This window comes from Hibiscus syriacus, unplaced genomic scaffold (genome assembly GCF_006381635.1).
Source record: "Hibiscus syriacus cultivar Baekdansim isolate YM2019G1 unplaced genomic scaffold, ASM638163v2 tig00110895_pilon, whole genome shotgun sequence".
In the NCBI taxonomy this organism is placed as follows: domain Eukaryota; kingdom Viridiplantae; phylum Streptophyta; class Magnoliopsida; order Malvales; family Malvaceae; genus Hibiscus; species Hibiscus syriacus.
In genome coordinates this window covers 4,180,955-4,200,429 of record NW_024062903.1, presented here as the reverse complement: position 1 = coordinate 4,200,429, position 19,475 = coordinate 4,180,955, and the positions used below count along the sequence as shown (strand labels likewise).

General features: G+C 34.9%; 1 pseudogene; it reads right to left on the bottom strand.

Annotated features, from left to right (window-relative positions):
• LOC120146064 overlaps window positions 1–19,251 on the bottom strand; it is a 35,517-nt pseudogene extending 16,266 nt beyond the window's left edge.
• Between the last annotated feature and the right edge of the window lie 224 nt (window positions 19,252–19,475).

Here is a 19,475-nt window from a genome sequence, read left to right as displayed (position 1 = left end):
TCGATAGCTCCTTACTGATCGTACTTATCCTTACTAGAACCTACGCATGAAAATCATCACGCGCTAAGTAAACTTAGTGAGGCAGTAATAATCTAGGGTGAGTAAAATCTGAAAATAGCATAAACATAAATAAAATAATTCAACTTAAAACATTAAACTGGCAAAACCAACTTATCCAAGTCGATTTCTTCACTGTAAACATAAATAAAATAATTCAACTTAAAACATTAAATGGCAAACCAACTTATCCAAGTCGATTTCTTCACTGAGACCGGAATTTCTTTTTAAATCATGAACTCATGAAATTTCTGATAAATCATATCTAATAAAATAGCACATCGTGTCTTTCTGTTAACTGAAAATCATTCACAACTTGCATATTCATTTTCATAGCCCAATGCATATTTATAAGAACATAAGAAGTGAGTAAGGTGCGCACTATGCACAACACGGTGCAAATCGTAACTGATATTGAGATATGATGCACTTCAGTGCCATCATAACCTGAATAAGCACCAACGGTGCTGGACATTGATACACGAATGTACCAAAGCTGATAGGATAACATTGATTACACGAATGTACCAAAGCTGATATGATAACATTGTACACGAATGTACCAAAGCTGATAATACTCAAACTAATGGCATGCCAAGTGTACCAGTAATTCTCATTATACATGCATAGGCTCATATACCATAATTAAATCCATATAAAAAATATCATGTTGGGCAGTTCATACCATAAATCATTCAAAACTGATATAGAATATTATAAAAATATTCTTTATAACCTTATAAATCATATTGTAAATTTGAATGAGGTTGACTCATCGCAAGTGTCCTCGATCAAAAATAAATAAATAAATAAATTGCACTCACCTTTGCCTCACTACGAACTTGTATATAATATCCTAGTCACGAGCTTTGTCATTTCCTTTCGAATCGTTCGGATTGCTAGATTTTACGTAGTCTGACAATACCAAATTATAAAACAAAAATTGTTCGAACTACATATTAGTATCGTACTAATATAAGCTCGTTTTAACATTTGAAAATCTATATAGTAAAATCGATAACTAAATCGATAACAACCAAACTCAGAACTCCATTATAACTTATATTGTATAACAGAAGAAGAGAGCATGCTTGCAATCTATTTTTCTACCTCAGCCTTCTAATTGTGAGGAAACCTGTAGGGCCTTAGATTAACAGGTGTTGAATTAGGCTTAAGTGGAATGGCATGGTCATGAGTTCTCTGAGGAGGTAGTCCTTCAGGTTCAGCAAATATTGTATTGCATTTCTCTAATAAATGTTGAACTTCAGTAAGAATAGTATGAGAATTTCTTGTCATGTTCAATAGTACAATGTGACCTATAATATCTGAATCCCATGCAGTCATTTTAAGTAATGTAGCCCCTGAAATATGTTGTAGTCTGTTGAGGGTTTTTTTCCTTAAATAATAGTATGCTCTCCTTGATGGTCAAAACTTAATGTCATATTATTGAAATCCATTAGTATTGGACTAAAAAACTTCATCCAATCAACCCCTAAGACCATGTAACTTCCACCCAGTTTAATCAATCTGAAATCATGTATAAAAGTGCGTCCCTACATTTGCCATTCAACTTTGTTGCATCTAGCAAAACTAAATAGCTGCTTTCCATTAGCCACAATGATGGCCAAAGGGTAAGGAGTAGTAATTTGTATGCCAGTATCAAAATATTTTGGGGTCAAAAAACTGTGTCTGCTACCACTATTAATTAGAATATTCAATGGTCTGCCCTGAATAGTTCATTGAATTCTCAATGTATTATGGCCAATGTAGCCAGTAATAGCATTCATAGAAATATCTAGGTTTTCTTCTTCTTGTTGTGGAGATTGATCTGAATCAGTAAGAAAAAGTTCCAGTGGAGAAGTGTAAACTTCTTCATTAATCATGTTCAATTGCCTGTTTTTACATTGATGACCTAGAAGAAATTTCTCACCAAACTTAAAACAGAGGCTATTTTACCTTCTGTAGTCTATGAGGTTCTATTTTGGGTTGGGTAATGAAGTGGTCTTTGGAGGTACTGGCAAGGAATTTTTCTTAGAAGTAGTAATGGGGTTTGGGTAGGGTGGGTATTTAAAAGAAGGCCTCTGTAACACCCTTAACCCGTATATGTCTCAATATATTAGTCAAAGATGTCACATCAACTTGAAAACATTTACTGAACTAAAATTTCCGAAAAAAAATTGTTCTTTGAAAACACTCTTGTTTCTAACTTTAAAATATTTTAAAGTATATTTCAACTTATAATTTATTTCTTTATTACAGGAAAATAATCATTATTTTATTCAGTAATTTTACTAAACCATTCTTTTCGTAAAATCTTTTAAAAACATAATAATGTAATAAATCTTGTCATGCATAGATACCGATAAACTAAACTAAGTAAAATAAACTAAATAGTTCTAGTATTATTACAAATTATTTAATAACTACGATAATTAGAAAACTACTGACATAATTATACATGCCACTATAAGTCAAAAGAAACATCATAGATGTCTTACTGATACTGATATGTATGCCTTTCCAGAAAGATGTTTCGATAGCTCCTTACTGATCGTACTTATCCTTACTAGAACCTACGCATGAAAATCATCACACGCTAAGTATAACTTAGTGAGGCAGTAATAATCTAGGGTGAGTAAAATCTGAAAATAGCATAAACATAAATAAAATAATTCAACTTAAAACATTAAACTGGCAAACCAACTTATCCAAGTCGATTTCTTCACTGAGACCTGGAATTTCTTTTTAAATCATGAACCCATGAAAATTCTTTTAAAATCACAACTTCGGTTTCTATACTTTTCAAATTCTATACTTTAGCCATTAACTTTCAAAACTTACATTTTAGTCACTGGTCAAAATTTGGGGTATTATAATTCCTCCCCCCTTAAATAGAATTCATCCTCGAATTTTCCATATGTATTTACATACTTGAATTAAATAGATGAGGAAACTTTTTCTTCATGTCTTCTTCTCGTTCCCAAGTTGCTTCCTCAACTTTATGGTTCCGACAAAGAACTTTTACTAATGAAAACATTTTATTTCTTAGTTCTTTAACTTCATGTGCTAAAATCTTTACTGGCTCCTCTTCGTATGATAAATCTGGCTGAATCTCAATTTCCTCTCGTGTAACTACATGTGAAGGATCTGATCGATATCTTCGAAGCATCGATACATGAAATACATTATGAATCTTATCCATCTCTGGAGGTAACGCCAACTGATAAGCTACTGGTCCAACTCTCTTTACAATCTCGTATGGCCCGATAAATCCTGGACTCAATTTCCCTTTTCGTCCAAATCTTAAAATCTTTTTCCAATGTGACACCTTAAGAAATACCTTATCACTTACTTGATATTCAATCTCTTTTCTTTTTAAATCAGCATAAGATTTCTGTCTATCTGCTGCTATTTTGAGATTATCTTGGATTACTTTCACTTTGTCTTCCACCTCCTTACTTAGATCTGGACAAATTACATCTCGATCCTTTAATTCATACCAATTCAGTGGCGTTCGACATTTTCTTCCATACAATGCTTCAAAAGGAGCCATTTTGATACTTGATTGATAACTGTTATTATAAGCTAACTCTGCTAAAGGCAAATACTTTTCCCATGATCCTTTGAAATCAATAACACACGCCCTTAACATGTCTTCAAGTATCTGAATAGTTCTTTCAGATTGGCCATTTGTCTAAGGATGATAAGATGTGCTGAAATTTAGTCTGGTTTCCCAATGCCTCATGCAAAGACTTCCAAAATCTCGAAGTGAATCTCAGATCTCTATCGGAAACTATCGAAATGGGTACTCCATGAAGTCGTACTATTTCTCTAATATATAACTCAACATACTTGTTCATAGAATAATCTTCTCGAACTGGGATAAAGTGTGATGTCTTTGTCAATTTATCCACTATCACCCAGATCGAATCTTTCTTACTGGGTGTCAAAGGTAAACCTGTAACAAAATCCATGGTAACTAGTTACCATTTCCATCGAGGAATTGAGATAGGTTGCAACAACCCGAAGGTACTTGGTGTTCTGCTTTTACCTGCTGACAGGTTAGACATTTAGAAACAAACTCAGTGATAGCTCTTTTCATAGCTGCCCACCAATATCGACTCTTTAAATCTTGATACATTTTATTTCCTCCTGGATGCATAGTCAAAGGACTATAATGAGCTTCAGAAAGAAGATATTTCTTCAGTTCTTCATCATCAGGTATACAAATTCGATTATGATAATACAAACATCCATCAGGCATAATTTCAAAATCTGTCATTTCTCATTTCTTTGCTTGTTCCATTCTATCTAAACACTTCTTATCTTTATTCTGAAGATCCTTGATACGATCCAATAGGGCAAGTCTCAATCTCAATTTTGCAATTAATACACCATCATCTTCCATTGATAGTTGTGCATCTAACGCTCTCATAGCAGCAAAGGTTTTTTGGCTAAGTGCGTCAGCTACCACATTAGCCTTCCCAGGATGATAATCAATAATCACATCATAGTCTTTGAGAAGCCCAACCCATCTCCTTTGTCTTAGATTTAACTCTTTCTGAGTGAGTAAATATTTTAAACTCTTATGATCTGTATAAATATAGCATCGCTCACCATATAAATAGTGGTGCCATATCTTCAGAGCAAACACTACAGCTTCTAGCTCCAAATCATGTGTCAGATAATTTCGTTCATGCGTCTTTAACTGCCTTGAAGCATAGGCTACCACTTTACCTTCTTGCATTAAAATACATCCCAAACCATTATGGGACGCATCACTGTATATTACATAATCTTTTCCTGACTCTGGCTGTACTAATACCGGTTCCTTAGTCAGAATCTCTTTAAGCTTCTCAAAACTTTCTTGACACTTTTCATTCCAAACGAATGGTACATCCTTTCGAAGTAGTTTGGTAAGTGGAGATGCAATTATTGAAAAATTCTTCACAAATCTCCGATAATATCCAGCTAACCCCAAGAAACTTTGGACTTCCTAAACATTTTGCGGAGGTTGCCACTCCACTATAGATTGCACCTTCTTGGGATCTACTTTGATTCCTTCTGCTGAAATCATGTGACCCAGAAAGGCAACCTCTGACAGCCAAAATTCACATTTTGACAATTTAGCATATAACTTTTTATCTCGCAATGTCTGTAGTACGATATGGAGATGTGTGTCGTGCTCTTCCATAGTCTTAGAATACACCAAAATATCATCAATGAACACAACCAAAAATTAATCCAAATACGACTGAAAGACTCGATTCATCAAATCCATAAATGCTGCTGGAGCATTGGTTAGTCCAAACGGCATCACAACAAACTCATAATGACCATATCGAGTTCTGAAAGTCGTCTTTGGAATATCTTCCTCTTTTATCTTTAGCTGATGATACCCTGATCGAAGATCAATTTTCGAAAATACTGAAGCACCCTTGAGCTGATCAAACAGATCATCGATCCTCGAAAGAGGGTATATTTATTCTTCACCGTCACCTTATTCAGTTTACGATAATCTATACATAAACGCATCGAGCCATATTTCTTTTTAACAACAAGTACTGGTGCACCCCAAGGAGATACACTCGGTCTAATAAAACCTCGATCTAATAGCTCCTGTAATTGTGCCTTTAATTCTCTGAGTTCCGTTGGAGCCATCATGTATGGAGCCATTGAAATAGGTGCAGTGCCCGAAAAAATATCAATTTTAAACTCCACTTCTCGATCAGGAGGTAATCCAGGTAATTCATCAGGAAATACATCTGGAAATTCTTGTACCGTTGGAATTTTCTCCAATCAAATTTCAGATGTCCAGGTATCAATCACATTTGCTAAGAAAGCTTTACAACCTTTTTCCATCAGTTTCGTTGCCGTCACTGCTGATATTACATTAGGTAAAGATCTCGCTTTTTCTCCAATTACCATTATCTCGTTACTCTCTACATCCTTTATAAATAATCGCTTCATGCGACAATCTACCCAACCATAATGCCTAGATAACCAATCCATTCCCAATAAAATTTCAAACTCATCAAACGGTAACTCCAAAAGATTCGCCGGGAATATAACCCCTTGAATCTTTATCGGACAATTTCTACTAATCCGCGTGACTCTACCCAATGGATTTATAGCTATCATATCACTATTGATGGGTTCTAACGGAATATTCTTATTTTTAACTAATTCCGAACTAACATAGGAATGCGTAGAACCCGGATCAATCAAAACAAATGCAGGTTCATCATAAAGATAGAAAGTACCTGCTATGATCTCTGGTTCGTCAAGATCCTCATTAGTCTTGATGTTGTAAATTCTCGCTAGAGCACGAACATCAGACTGAGAGGCTATCTCTGAATATCCCCTCCCTCTACCTCTGCCTCGACCACCTCTCTAAGGCATTGCCACTGATCGCCCTGTTTGAACATATCTCTCTCCTGCCCATTGGACAGTCTCTGATATAATGACCTGGGTCTCCACAACGAAAACAAACTCCTGATCCCGCTCTACATTCATCAGAATGATACTTTCCACACCGTGGACATAATGGGTGTTGTCCCTGAGACTGAGCTGATCTGCCAGCTCCTGTAGTCATTGTCTGTACCTTACGCCATTTTTCCTTAGCCTCGGATCTTCTGTGACTAGGTGCACCAACTTCGGATTTACTCTGGTGCTAATAACCTGAACCTCGACCTCTTTTAGATTGAGATGGGAATGATGCTCCTGATCTTTTAGATTGTCGTCTCCGCTCTATCAGAAAATTCTCATTTTGTGCCATTTCCAAATCTTTTGCTTTTTTCACCACTTCCTGAAAAGTGGTTAAGTTCGCAACCAACAAAAGTTCTCTGAGTCTGGGACGAAGACCTCGAATAAATTTCTGACATATATATCTCTCGGTGGGAACCATCTCTGAGGCATATCGAGCAAGTTTATTAAACTCACATTCATACTCGTAAACAGATTTACCACCCTGGATCAGATTAAAGAAATCATGCTTCATCTGAGTAATAAATTGCTCTCCGATATATTTCTTCTGAAATGCTTCTAAGAAAAATTGCCATGTGATCTGATCTGGAGGAACACGTGTCATCACGTTCGTCCACCATATACGAGCCTGACCTCGTAACAATGAAACTTCTCCCCCAATCTCTCATCCTCCGAACAATGAAGACTGTCCAACATTATTTTTACATTATTAAGCCACATGTCTGCCACTACTGGGCCTTCATTTGCTTCACCTTTAAATTCTGCAGCTCTTAAACTTTTTAATTCTTTCGGAACCGATATTCTTGGAACTAGAGGAGGAGGTGGAGGTAGAGGAAGGGAAGGTGCTGCTGCCGGTTGATATCGAGCTAAGATAGCCTCTAGAGCTTGTAAGAACGTTCCTTGATCTGGAGCCGGTACTTCCTGTGGTACCTGTTCTCCCTGACGTTGGGGTACGTGCTCTACCTCGTTACTACTCCCACTACCGGTTCCCTCAGGAACCTCTTGTTCGGTGGCCCGTCTACTTCCTGTGTACCTGTTCTCCTGACGTTGGGGTACGTGCTCTACCTCTTACTACTCCCACTACCGGTTTCCCTCAGGAACCTCTTGTTCGTGGCCCTCTTATGCCTTCTGAACCCGACATCTAACAAAAGCACAAATTTACGTTAGTAAGGAGCATCATCATAAATAAAATCATCAGACCATACATATCAGTAATTTCGACATCCTAGTGGCATGTACTTTTCCGACATATTATAGGCTCGGTTTAGGTCGAGAATCGCTAAATCTGTAGCTCTGATACCAATAAAAGTAACACCCTTAACCCGTATGTCTCAATATACTAGCCAAAGATGTCACATCAACTTGAAAACATTTATTGAACTAAAATTTCCGAAAAAATTTGTTTCTTTTGAAAACACTCTTGTTCTAACTTTAAAAATATATTTTAAAGTATATTTCAACTTATAATTTATTTCTTTTATTACAGAAATAAATTCATTTTTATTCAGTAATTTTACTAAACCAGTCTTTTCGTAAAATCTTTTAAAAACATAATATGTAATAATTCTTGTCATGCATAGATAACGATAAAACTAAACTAAGTAAAATAAACTAAATATTCTAGTTTATTATTACAATTATTTAAATAACTACGATAATTAGAAACTACTGAATAATTATACATGCCACTATAAGTCAAAAAAACATCATAGATGTCTTACTGATACTGATGATATGTATGTCTCTCCAAAAAATGTTCGATAGCTCCTTACTGATCGTACTTATCCTTATTAGAACCTACGCATGAAAATCATCACGCTAAGTATAACTTAGTGAGGCAGTAATAATCTAGGGTGAGTAAAATCTGAAATAGCATAAACATAAATAAAAATTCAACTTAAAACATTACTGGCAAACCAACTTATCCAAGTCGATTTCTTCACTGAGACCTGGAATTTCTTTTTAAATCATGAACTCATGAAATTTCTAATAATCATCTGCCATTATATCTGAGAACACCTTTTGAATTCTTTCATTTAGTGTCAACAGTAGGATTGATAGTTAGGATTGAAATCCAATCCTTAGTTAGGGTATCTCCTTGATAGCTGTCTTCTACCTCTTGAACCCAAGTAGGTATTAAAACTGTCACCCCAAAGTAAAACATTGAGCTTTGTCTTCCCATTTTCTAGATAAGGCATCTGCAACTACATTTGATTTTCCTTTTCTGTACTGTATAATATAGTCCAATCCCAACAGTTTGGTCAACTCTTTCTTTTGAATAGTTAGTCAACTTTTGTTTTAAAAGAAACTTTAAGGGTTTATGGTCAGTCTTGATGACAAAAGGTCTGCTTTTCAGATAATGTCTCCATTTTGAAACAACTATAGAATAACAAGATATTCACGTTCATAAATGAAAGTGCTGAATGTCTAAGGCTTAGAGCTTTACTCAGATGAGCAATAGGTCGACCATCCTATGAAAGAACAACTCTTATACCACCAGAACTAGCATATGTTTCTAAATAGAAACTCTTAGAAAAATCTGGTAATGCTAAGACTGGAGCAGAACACATAGATTTTTAAGGTTTTCAAAAGCAGTATAAGCCTCAGAATTCCACTAGAACCCATCTTTCTTTAACAGCTGTCAAAGGTCTGCTATAATTCCATAGTTTCTGATAAACCTTCTTGTAGTACCCTGTTAAACCTAGAAACCCACGTAGAGACTTAAGGTTTTAGGTCTAAACCAAGTCTGCATTGCTTCCACCTTGCTGGGTCAGTAGACACCCCTGCAGCCGAAATGACGTGGCCTAAATATTCCACCCGAGTCTGTTAAAAAAAATTCGAATTTTTGCAAATAATTTGTTTACTTGGAAAACTTCTAAAACTATATGTAATTGCTTAATATGGTCTTGCATACTGCTGCTGTATACTAAAATGTCATCAAAGAACACCAAGACAAATTTTCTAAGAAAGGAATTAAATAATTCATTCATAAGAGCCTGAAATGTAGCATGAACATTAGTAAGGCCAAAAGACATCACCCTTAAATTCATAATGGCCTTGATGTGTTCTAAAGGCTTTCTTGTAAATGTCTTCTGGTCTGATTCTAATTTGCCAATATCCTGATCTCAAATCAATTTTTGAAAAATAAACTGCCCCATGCACCTCATCTAATAAATCTTCCATTATAGGAATAGGGAATTTATCATTGATTGTCATATTGTTTAACTGTCTGTAATCCACACAAAATCTCCAAGTGCCATCATTTTTTTTAATAAGAAGGCAGAGAGATGCAAAAGGGCTCATGCTAGGCTGTATAACAGAAGAAGAGAGCATGCTTGCAATCTATTTTTCTACCTCAGCCTTCTAATTGTGAGGAAACCTGTAGGGCCTTAGATTAACAGGTGTTGAATTAGGCTTAAGTGGAATGGCATGGTCATGAGTTCTCTGAGGTAGTCCTTCAGGTTCAGCAAAAATTATATTGCATTTCTCTAATAAATGTTGAAGTTCAGTAAGAATAGTATGAGAATTTCTTGTCATGTTCAATAGGACAATGTGGCCTATAATATCCGAATCCCATGCAGTCATTTTAAGTAATGTAGCCCCTGAAATATATTGTAGTATGTTGAGGGTTTTTTTCCTTAAATAATAGTATGCTCTCCTTGATGGTCAAAACTTAATGTCATATTATTGAAATCCATTAGTATTGGACTAAAAAACTTCATCCAATCAACCCCTAAGACCATGTCACTTCCACCCAGTTTAATCAATCTGAAATCATGTATAAAAGTGCGTCCCTACATTTTCCATTCAACTTTGTTGCATCTAGCAAAACTGAATAGCTGCTTTCCATTAGCCACAATATGGCCAAAGGGTAAGGAGTAGTAATTTGTATACCAGTATCAACCTATTTTGGGGTCAAAAAACTGTGTGTGCTACCACTATCAATTAGAATATTCAATGGTCTGCCCTGAATAGTTCATTGAATTCTCAATGTATTATGGCCAATGTAGCCAGTAATAGCATTCATAGAAATATCTAGGTTTTCTTCTTCTTGTTGTGGAGATTGATCTGAATCAGTAAGAAAAAGTTCCATGGAGAAGTGTAAACTTCTTCATTAATCATGTTCAATTGCCTGTTTTTACATTGATGACCTAGAAGAAAATTTTCTCACCAACTTAAAACAGAGGCTATTTTACCTTCTGTAGTCTATGAGGTTCTATTTTGGGTTGGGTATGATGTGGTTGGGAGGTACTGCAAGGAAATTTTCTTAGAAGTAGTAATGGGGTTTGGGTAGGGTGGGTATTTAAAAGAAGGCCTCTGTAACACCCTTAACCCGTATATGTCTCAATATATTAGTCAAAGATTCACATCAACTTGAAAACATTTACTGAACTAAATTTCCGAAAAATTTGTTTCTTTTGAAAACACTCTTGTTCTAACTTTAAAATATATTTTAAAGTATATTTCACTTATAATTTATTTCTTTATACAGGAAAATAAATTCATTATTTATTCAGTAATTTTACTAAACCATGTCTTTTCGTAAAATCTTTTAAAACATAATAATGTAATAATTCTTGTCATGCATAGATACCGATAAAACTAAACTAAGTAATAACTAAATAGTTCTAGTTTATTATTACAAATTTTTTAAAATAACTACGATAATTAGAAACTACTGACATAATTATACATGCCACTATAGGCAAAAGAAACATCATAGATGTCTTACTGATACTGATGATATGTATGTCTTTACAGAGATGTTTCGATAGCTCCTTACTGATCGTACTTATCCTTATTATACCTACGCATGAAAATCATCACGCCTAAGTATAACTTAGTGAGGCAGTAATAATCTAGGGGTGAGTAAAATCTGAAAATATCATAAACATAAATAAAATAATTCAAACTTAAAACATTAAACTGGCAAACAACTATCCAAGTCTATTTCTTCACTGAGACCTGGAATTTCTTTTAAATCATGAACCCATGAAATTCTGATAAATCATATTAATAAATAAGCACATCGTGCTTTCTGTTAACTGAAAATCATTCACAACTTGCATATTCATTTTCATAGCCCAATGCATATTATAAGAACATAAGATACGTGAGTAAGGTGCGCACTATGCACAACAAGGTGCAAATCGTAACTATATTAGATATGATGCACTTCATTGCCATCATAACCTGAATAAGCACCAACGGTGCTGGACATTGATACACGAATACCAAAGCTGATAGGATAACATTGATACACGAATGTACCAAAGCTGCTATGATAACATTGATACACGAATGTACCAAAGCTGATAATACTCAACTAATGGCATGCCAAGTGTACCAGTAATTCTCATTATACATGCAAGGCTCATATACATAATTAAATCCATAATAAAAAATCATGTTTGGGCAGTTCATACCATAAATCATTCATAAACTATATAAATATTATAAAAATATTCTTTATAACCTTTATAAATCATATTGTAATTTGAATGAGGTTGACTCATCGCAAGTCGTCCTCGATCAAAAATAAATAAATAAATTGCACTCACCTTTGCCTCACTACAGAACTTGTATATATATCCTAGTCACGAGCTTTGTCATTTCCTTTCGAATCGTTCGATTGCTAGATTTAACATAGTCTGACAATACCAAATTATAAAACAATTGTTCGAACTACATATTAGTATCGTACTAATATAAGCTCGTTTTAACATTTGAAAATCTATATAAAATCGATAACTAAATCGATAACAACCAAACTCATAACTCATTATAAACTTCAAACTTATTGAAACACTTATTCAATTCCATAAATAATTATTTTCAGCATGATTCTTCAACTTTTACGAATTATGAATATAACCACATATTTAAATTCTTTCTAGAATTCAACCAACTTTTCCTTTAATTTCATAATAGCTCTTCACTATTATTATTTCCCATCAAATATATAATTTCCAGCAACTAAAATAAATTCAAATCAATAATTCAACACTCAAAAGCTTACAATTTCATCCAAACTTTCTTAGGCGTTTCAATTTCAACCTTACAACTTGATAAACTTGAAATTCAATCCCAACTTAATACTTAAACTCCAAAATCAGCACATTTTTCCAAAATTTCCAGAATTATTCTAACTCACCCAAATGGTACTTTTACCTTTAAAATTAACACCCAAGTCCACCATTATCAAGGCTTCCGAATTCCAACCTAAAATTCCAAATTTTGCAATTTAACTCAAATCAACTTTCTAAATTAAATTTCAGCATCTCAAGTACCAAAAATCAGTATTAAATCTTTCAAAAATTACATTCTTGCAATAAAGTCTCAAAATTCTCAAAACTTGGAAACTAGCTCTTTTTTCTTATCTATGATTCCAAATTGATCCAAATGAACTCCCAAATCGCATAGAATGCTTCTAATATCATTTCTAGACCATATGAATTTTTTTTTAATTTTCCTTATTTGGCCGAATCAAGAATTTTTATTCATGTAAAAACCATATTTCATGGTAAAACCACTATACCACATTACGCACATATCAAAACAAATGAAATGGCGCTCATGTTAAACTGCAAGCCACTAAAGCAAAACTTAAAATTCCAACTTCACCATTTCCTTCATGTAATTCCTTGGCCGAATTACTAAACAAATCCTTCCAATAATAATTTTTTTTATTCCACCTTCTTGCTTAATTATAACTCCACAACACACCTAACATCTTAATTCAACTTTATTTCATTTAATTCTAATTTTCCCTTCATCTACCGTAATCACCACTTTAATAATTTAAGCCATGAAACAATGAAATAATTATACCAACTTGTAGAGAATTTAATGGGGATTATTTTTTTCATTTAATTCTAATTTTCCCTTCATTACCGTAATCACCACTTTAATAATTTAAGCCATGAAACAATGAAATAATTATACCAACTGTAGAGAATTTAATGGGGATTATTTTCTTATTTCCCCCTTTAGTCCAAAAACTCACTAAATTTGATAAAAATGGAAGAAAACAAATTGGCTCACCTTGACTATGGTTTCGACAGCTTGCTGGAGGAGATAAGAGGAGTTTCACGAAAATTCTCACAAAATATCTCCTACTTGGGCCTTGAAAAACAATTTAAAACTAATTTTTTATTCATTTGGGGTCAAAAGACTAAATTGCCATTAATGACTTCCAAAAATTACACACATGTCACTCCATTATCTCTACTTTAATATTATCAAATAGCCATCAAATATCACCTCTAAATTTTCACTTTTGACCCTCAAATTTTCCAAAATTTCATTTTAACCACTAAATTGGACTATCTCACTTTATCGTACAATTCTCACAAAATTCCACAAATCCAACTTAAATTCTCACTATTTAAAAATATCCTTATAATTTTTCCAACCCCAATATACCTCCCTTGAGATTTTTATAAACTTATGATTCGATCCGGATATTGTATTTCAATATCAAACTTTACTGCTTTATAAAATTACACTAAAATATATGTTTTAATCCAAACTATCCATTTACAGGCTAAACTATATAACTTTTAAAATCACAACTTCGGTTTCTATACTTTTTAAATTCTATACTTTAGCCATTAACTTTCAAAACTTACATTTTAGTCACTGGTCAAAATTTGGGGTATTATAGCCTCACTCTTCTGTTCTCAAACTCAACAGACAATTCATAAAGCTTAGCTTGTTTGCATGCTTCAGACAAGTTTTTAGGATCTAGAACCTTAACCTTATGTTTGATGTCTTCTCTAAGTCCACTGATGGAAAGTGATACAAAAAAAATCCTCATTTAAGGTAGGATTCTGCAATAGCATGTGAGGTTGTAACTCCTCAAATCTCTCTTGATAGTCCTCAATAGACCCCTTCTGAGTCAGCTTAGGGAATTCCTCTACTATATCAGCAAAAGACCTGTCACTGAATCTGTGACAAAGATCTACTTCAAACTCATGCCATGTTACAAGGTGTTTCTGCATGATATAGCCATCAAACCAAATTTCTGCTTTGCCCGTTAGATACATAGTGACTACTTCTACTCTCTGATTTACAGGAACACTACAGAGAGAAAAATATTTAAGGCATTTCTGAAGCCACCCTCTAGGATTGACCCATTCAAAAAAAGTAGTTCAATTTTAGGTCTATGCCACATAGTCCCTAAACTGTTAAATGAACCCTTTGGGCCTCTTCTTTCTACTTCAGACCCATTTGATTCTCAGGTTTAGAACTATTCTTAAGGGCTAGACAATCATCAGGTTTAACTTTTAAAATTCCAGGTTCATCAGTTTTATAAGTAAATCTGGACTTATCATTCACCACAGTAACCAAAACAAGATTCTTTCCTTCATTTTTAGAAGTATTAGAAGTTTGTATCTGTTCACCAGCAGAACTTTCTTGCTCACCATTTCTTCTGTTAAAATCTTTAACAACTCCTCAACATAACTTTGATTCGTAGACATCCTTGATTCCAATGCAATGATTCGATTCTCCTGACTTTCCCACCATTTAAGTGGATGAGTTTCTTCTTGGCCTTGTTTCACCAACTTAGCTAATTCTTCAATATGTTTTTGCAGTGTAGAAAGATCAGCTTCAGCCATATTATGGTTCTTCTTTGGCATACCCACTGAAACTTTCCAGGAAATGAGGCTTTGGATACCAATTTATTTTAGTTTGAGAGAAATAGGAAAGGATTCGAGAAAAGATAATAGAAGAAGAAGAGAATTTAGAGAAGAAAAGTTCATTCATTCATTGCATAAGAGAATTTTACTCCCACAGGCAGGTATTATTTAGTTACATTGCCTTACAGTAAATCTAAGGATGCCAGCTGGCAATCCTATATAACAAACTAAATAACAGAATGCTTCTTATCATTTCTTCTCTTCTGTAGGTATTGGACCATTGGTTTTGGGCCGCTCCAGCTCTTCTTGGATTTGCTTGGCCTGCTCAAACTGATCAGATAAGTTCCCCACATGACCTTCACCGTGATTCAATTCCCAAATCCCTTTCTTCAATCCCTAACCCTCGTTCCTCATCTCCCAATTGTTCATCGTTTCCTCGTCCTTCTTCTTCTCCGACTATAACATGAACATAAGGAACCAACATGTATTCCTGTGATTCTCTGTTGTGTTGAATACAAAGTTAATAGTGTAATTACCTGAATATTTATAGTTCCATATAAGTGAAGTTCTCGGGCTCGAAATGAGATCGAGGAGTTCTTTCAGTGAAATATTCAAATACATGCTGAAATCATGAGTAAGCATCAGAGGCAGAAGAACATCATTCGGATTGCAAGCATCATAATCCATAACTAACATTATGTACCTTGACACTATCCACCCATTCCAGATTCATACTTTCAGGCATTGTTGTGATCCACTCTCCCTTTGTAGAACGTAAAAACATCCCATTTTCAGCTGCCATCCACAAGCTGTAATCACCGAAATTCTGTAAAGCAAATTTCGAGTTCAGAAACTTCATTTTAAAGCAACGAATCGACGTTTAGGATTTATATTTAGAAAAATATATAAGTATACATCATCCAGGACACTTCTGCTGCTTCCACTGAGGACGAGAACAGTTGTCTTCGGATCATCACAAAGCTTTCTCAAAGGTTCTTGTAAACCCGGACGTAACTTGGGCCTCAATTCTTTAATTTGACTGTCCTTCCTCCCAAGGGTATCCGCTGGCTCAGTTAATGTTGCATACAATCCCTGTAACATGGAAGAACGGTTACAAAAATGCAGGTTAAGAGAGGTTTTCCTCTTTTCATATAATCTTCAGAGATAAAGAGAGTTTTGACATTATGAAATAAAGAAAGGGTCGAATATGAAAACTAGCATACCAATATGATAAGTCGGTTATTGCAACGTGTGTAACGCTCAACCACAACTTCAAACGGAAGTGGTGGTGGAATTTGTCTTGTCCTCAATTTAGCTTCAACAATGGTGTCATTAAGTTCACTACACATACACAGAAAAACTTGAGAGATTACCATACAAGGGATGTAGGAATTATGAAAGGAGAAACCTCTGTCTATCATGAAGCGTTGCCGGTTCCAAGGGAAAGGGTTGCCAGTAAGGAGATTACCATACAAGGGATGTAGGAATTATGAAAGGAGAAACCTCTGTCTATCATGAAGCGTTGCCGGTTCCAAGGGAAAGGGTTGCCAGTAAGGTCTTATTTTCAGTCTTCCTCTCACCTTACAAAGGTTGCAGCCCATTCTTGAGATGTGTGCGAAGTCACATGCATGAAGTTATGGTGGTGGCGCATTTCTCTTTCATTAGCTGGCATGTTCAAAGCATAACTAATTGAAGAAGCAACTTCAGTGATATTCCACAGATTAATCAAGATGGCTCCAGAACCAAGAGACTGAGCAGCCTAGCAAACTAGAAAAATATGCAGAGACGTTATTACGAAAACTTAAGCTTTAAAGTTTGAACATTCAGAAAAGACCTGAACAAATGTATACTCCAAATCCAATATAAGTACATCGCTTAGTATAAGGACCCCTTTCTTAGGTGCTTGGAAGGCAACGAACTCATAGCTGACAAGGTTCATCCCATCCCTTAAAGATGTCAAAAGAGCTACATCTGCATAATTGTTAATAGCCAAAAGTTTGGACATACATAAGTTATCATTTGAAACAAAAATACTGATTCAAATTGGTGTTATATAACACAAAAGTCAGTACCGGTAACAACGTACAGAGCACATAGTTCGTGAAAATCAAGAGAACAATCCTGTTAAAGAGCAAGGAAAATGCTTTAGAATTCTTCACACAATCCTTCAACAACAACAGACCGATCAGTTCAAAGAAATGGCCTAAGAGTTATACTAAAGGGAGTTTATGTTAATGATTTAACCCAATACATAAACTTCACATGTTCATCCAGGACATACAAAAAATCATGCACACAACTGCTTAGCACAACAAAATTTGAACTTTATTTCTTATCAAGTATGCTCAAATCTTGCCAAGACAATTGCTTTCTAACTGATTTTTGATTGATCATATTCGTTGTATTGCATTATTTCACTAATATATGCATTCTGGAAAAACACGTACATCATCTATGCATGTGCATATGCATATGCATCCTCACCAATAACTTATATCAGTAGTATGCAGTATTTTATCAATAAGACAGATGCTTTCTCAGTAAAACAGATAAAAAGATAATAAGGTATAGACAAACCAAATGATGTATCGATACCTCAGTAAGAGTTCCAAATCTTCCATTAATGCGCCCCACAATCGCATGGACCTGGCTTCTAAGTTTTTGATCTATTATATTAAGAAAGTAAACAAGCAAGGTTCATGAAGGAGCCTTGGATTATCAGAAGACCAAATGAAATGAAACAATATTGTGGTAATGAACAGAAAGAAGATTGATATTTATGAAGGAACATACACTCGGGAACCTCAGTCCTGGTAGGGACAGCAATTTGCAGGAGAACCACCTTACTACGCCAAATGGGATTTTCGTCGAGGAATTTTTCAAATGCCAAAATCTTCTGTGGTATTCCCTTGATCATATCAAGCCGATCAACGCCTAACATTACCTGATCATTATTGAAATAAACCATAAGTAACTCTAAAACAGCTTGGAAAAGTACTTGGCTTCCCTTAAACCAAAGAAAAGATTTGAAAATGCCTAATCAATTCCTACCTTTTGGCCAGCAAACCTCTCTTTCAGTTCTTTTATGTGATCTTGTACTTAAGGGAGTTCAAGAGCTTGAATGAATCGATCAGAATCAATCCCTATCAGAATCAATCGAGTAGCCGCAAGACGGTCTTCTTGTGGAAGTCCAGGATAGTGAAACAGTGGCCACAGTATGTTGTTACAATATCCATTATAATATTGCTGAGCAATTTCTTCATCAAGAGATACCGGTATGCACCTTTGCATTAATTATAGCACAAAGTTAAGCATATAACCCTGCTAATTTTTCAAGATTAGTATCATTTAACAAAGAATAATAGACCTTTTCAGCTAAAGCTTTAGTTAATGACTTTTGTCCTATTTCATCAGGGACATTTAACACTGCCCAACCAATCCATTTGGTCTCGAATTCCTTCACATCTTCATAGAAAATTAAAATAAAACAATAAGAAACGAAAAATGAAGAATCGAGAAGAAAGAGCATTGATTGAAGTGATCAGTTTACCAAGAAGTGCACTGACTAGACCTCCTACACTAATCTCAAGTTGCCAAGAATCTTCCCCACGCCTAATTGCAGAAACTGGAAGCCTATTAGCAACCACCAACAGGCGTTGTTTGGAAGTATGAAAATCCTTCCGCTCAGATTCGTAGGAAGCCGTTGCTTTTGAAGTGGGTTGTGAAGAAGAGTCTTCATCATTGAACACACCAGATGAAGTCCCAGAATCAGATTGCTCTAAAGAGTCTTGGGTTGATGGTAACACATCATTAAAAGACTTGGAGAATTTCCTTAACTCCCTTTCTCGAAGAACTAAGAACTCTTGCCAATCTTGTTCTTGGTGTGCCTTGGATATTACAATTATATTTTCTCCCTGGCATGCCGTTAGTTTGTAGCAATGCCAACGCGAATCAAGAAAACCAATAAGAAATCGAATAAAATTTATGAAGTAAAGAAAGGGTTGTTTAACATTACCAGATTGCTCTTGCTATGCAAAATGCACATCTCTTGGGATGCAATCGCCATTGATCACTTGCTCAAGGAAGAATGCGGATTCTTAGGGGGAAGCTTAACTGCTGTGGACTAAAATGCAACAGAAATCAAAGAATTCAATATCTATCGTCATATGCAATGAATCAAATATATAGAGATTCATCTTCACATATAACCGTTTCTACCATTCAAAAAGGCCAACGGCAACAGGCCTTCTCCTTCTAGGCCATGCAGCAGCCACCATGTTATTATTATTA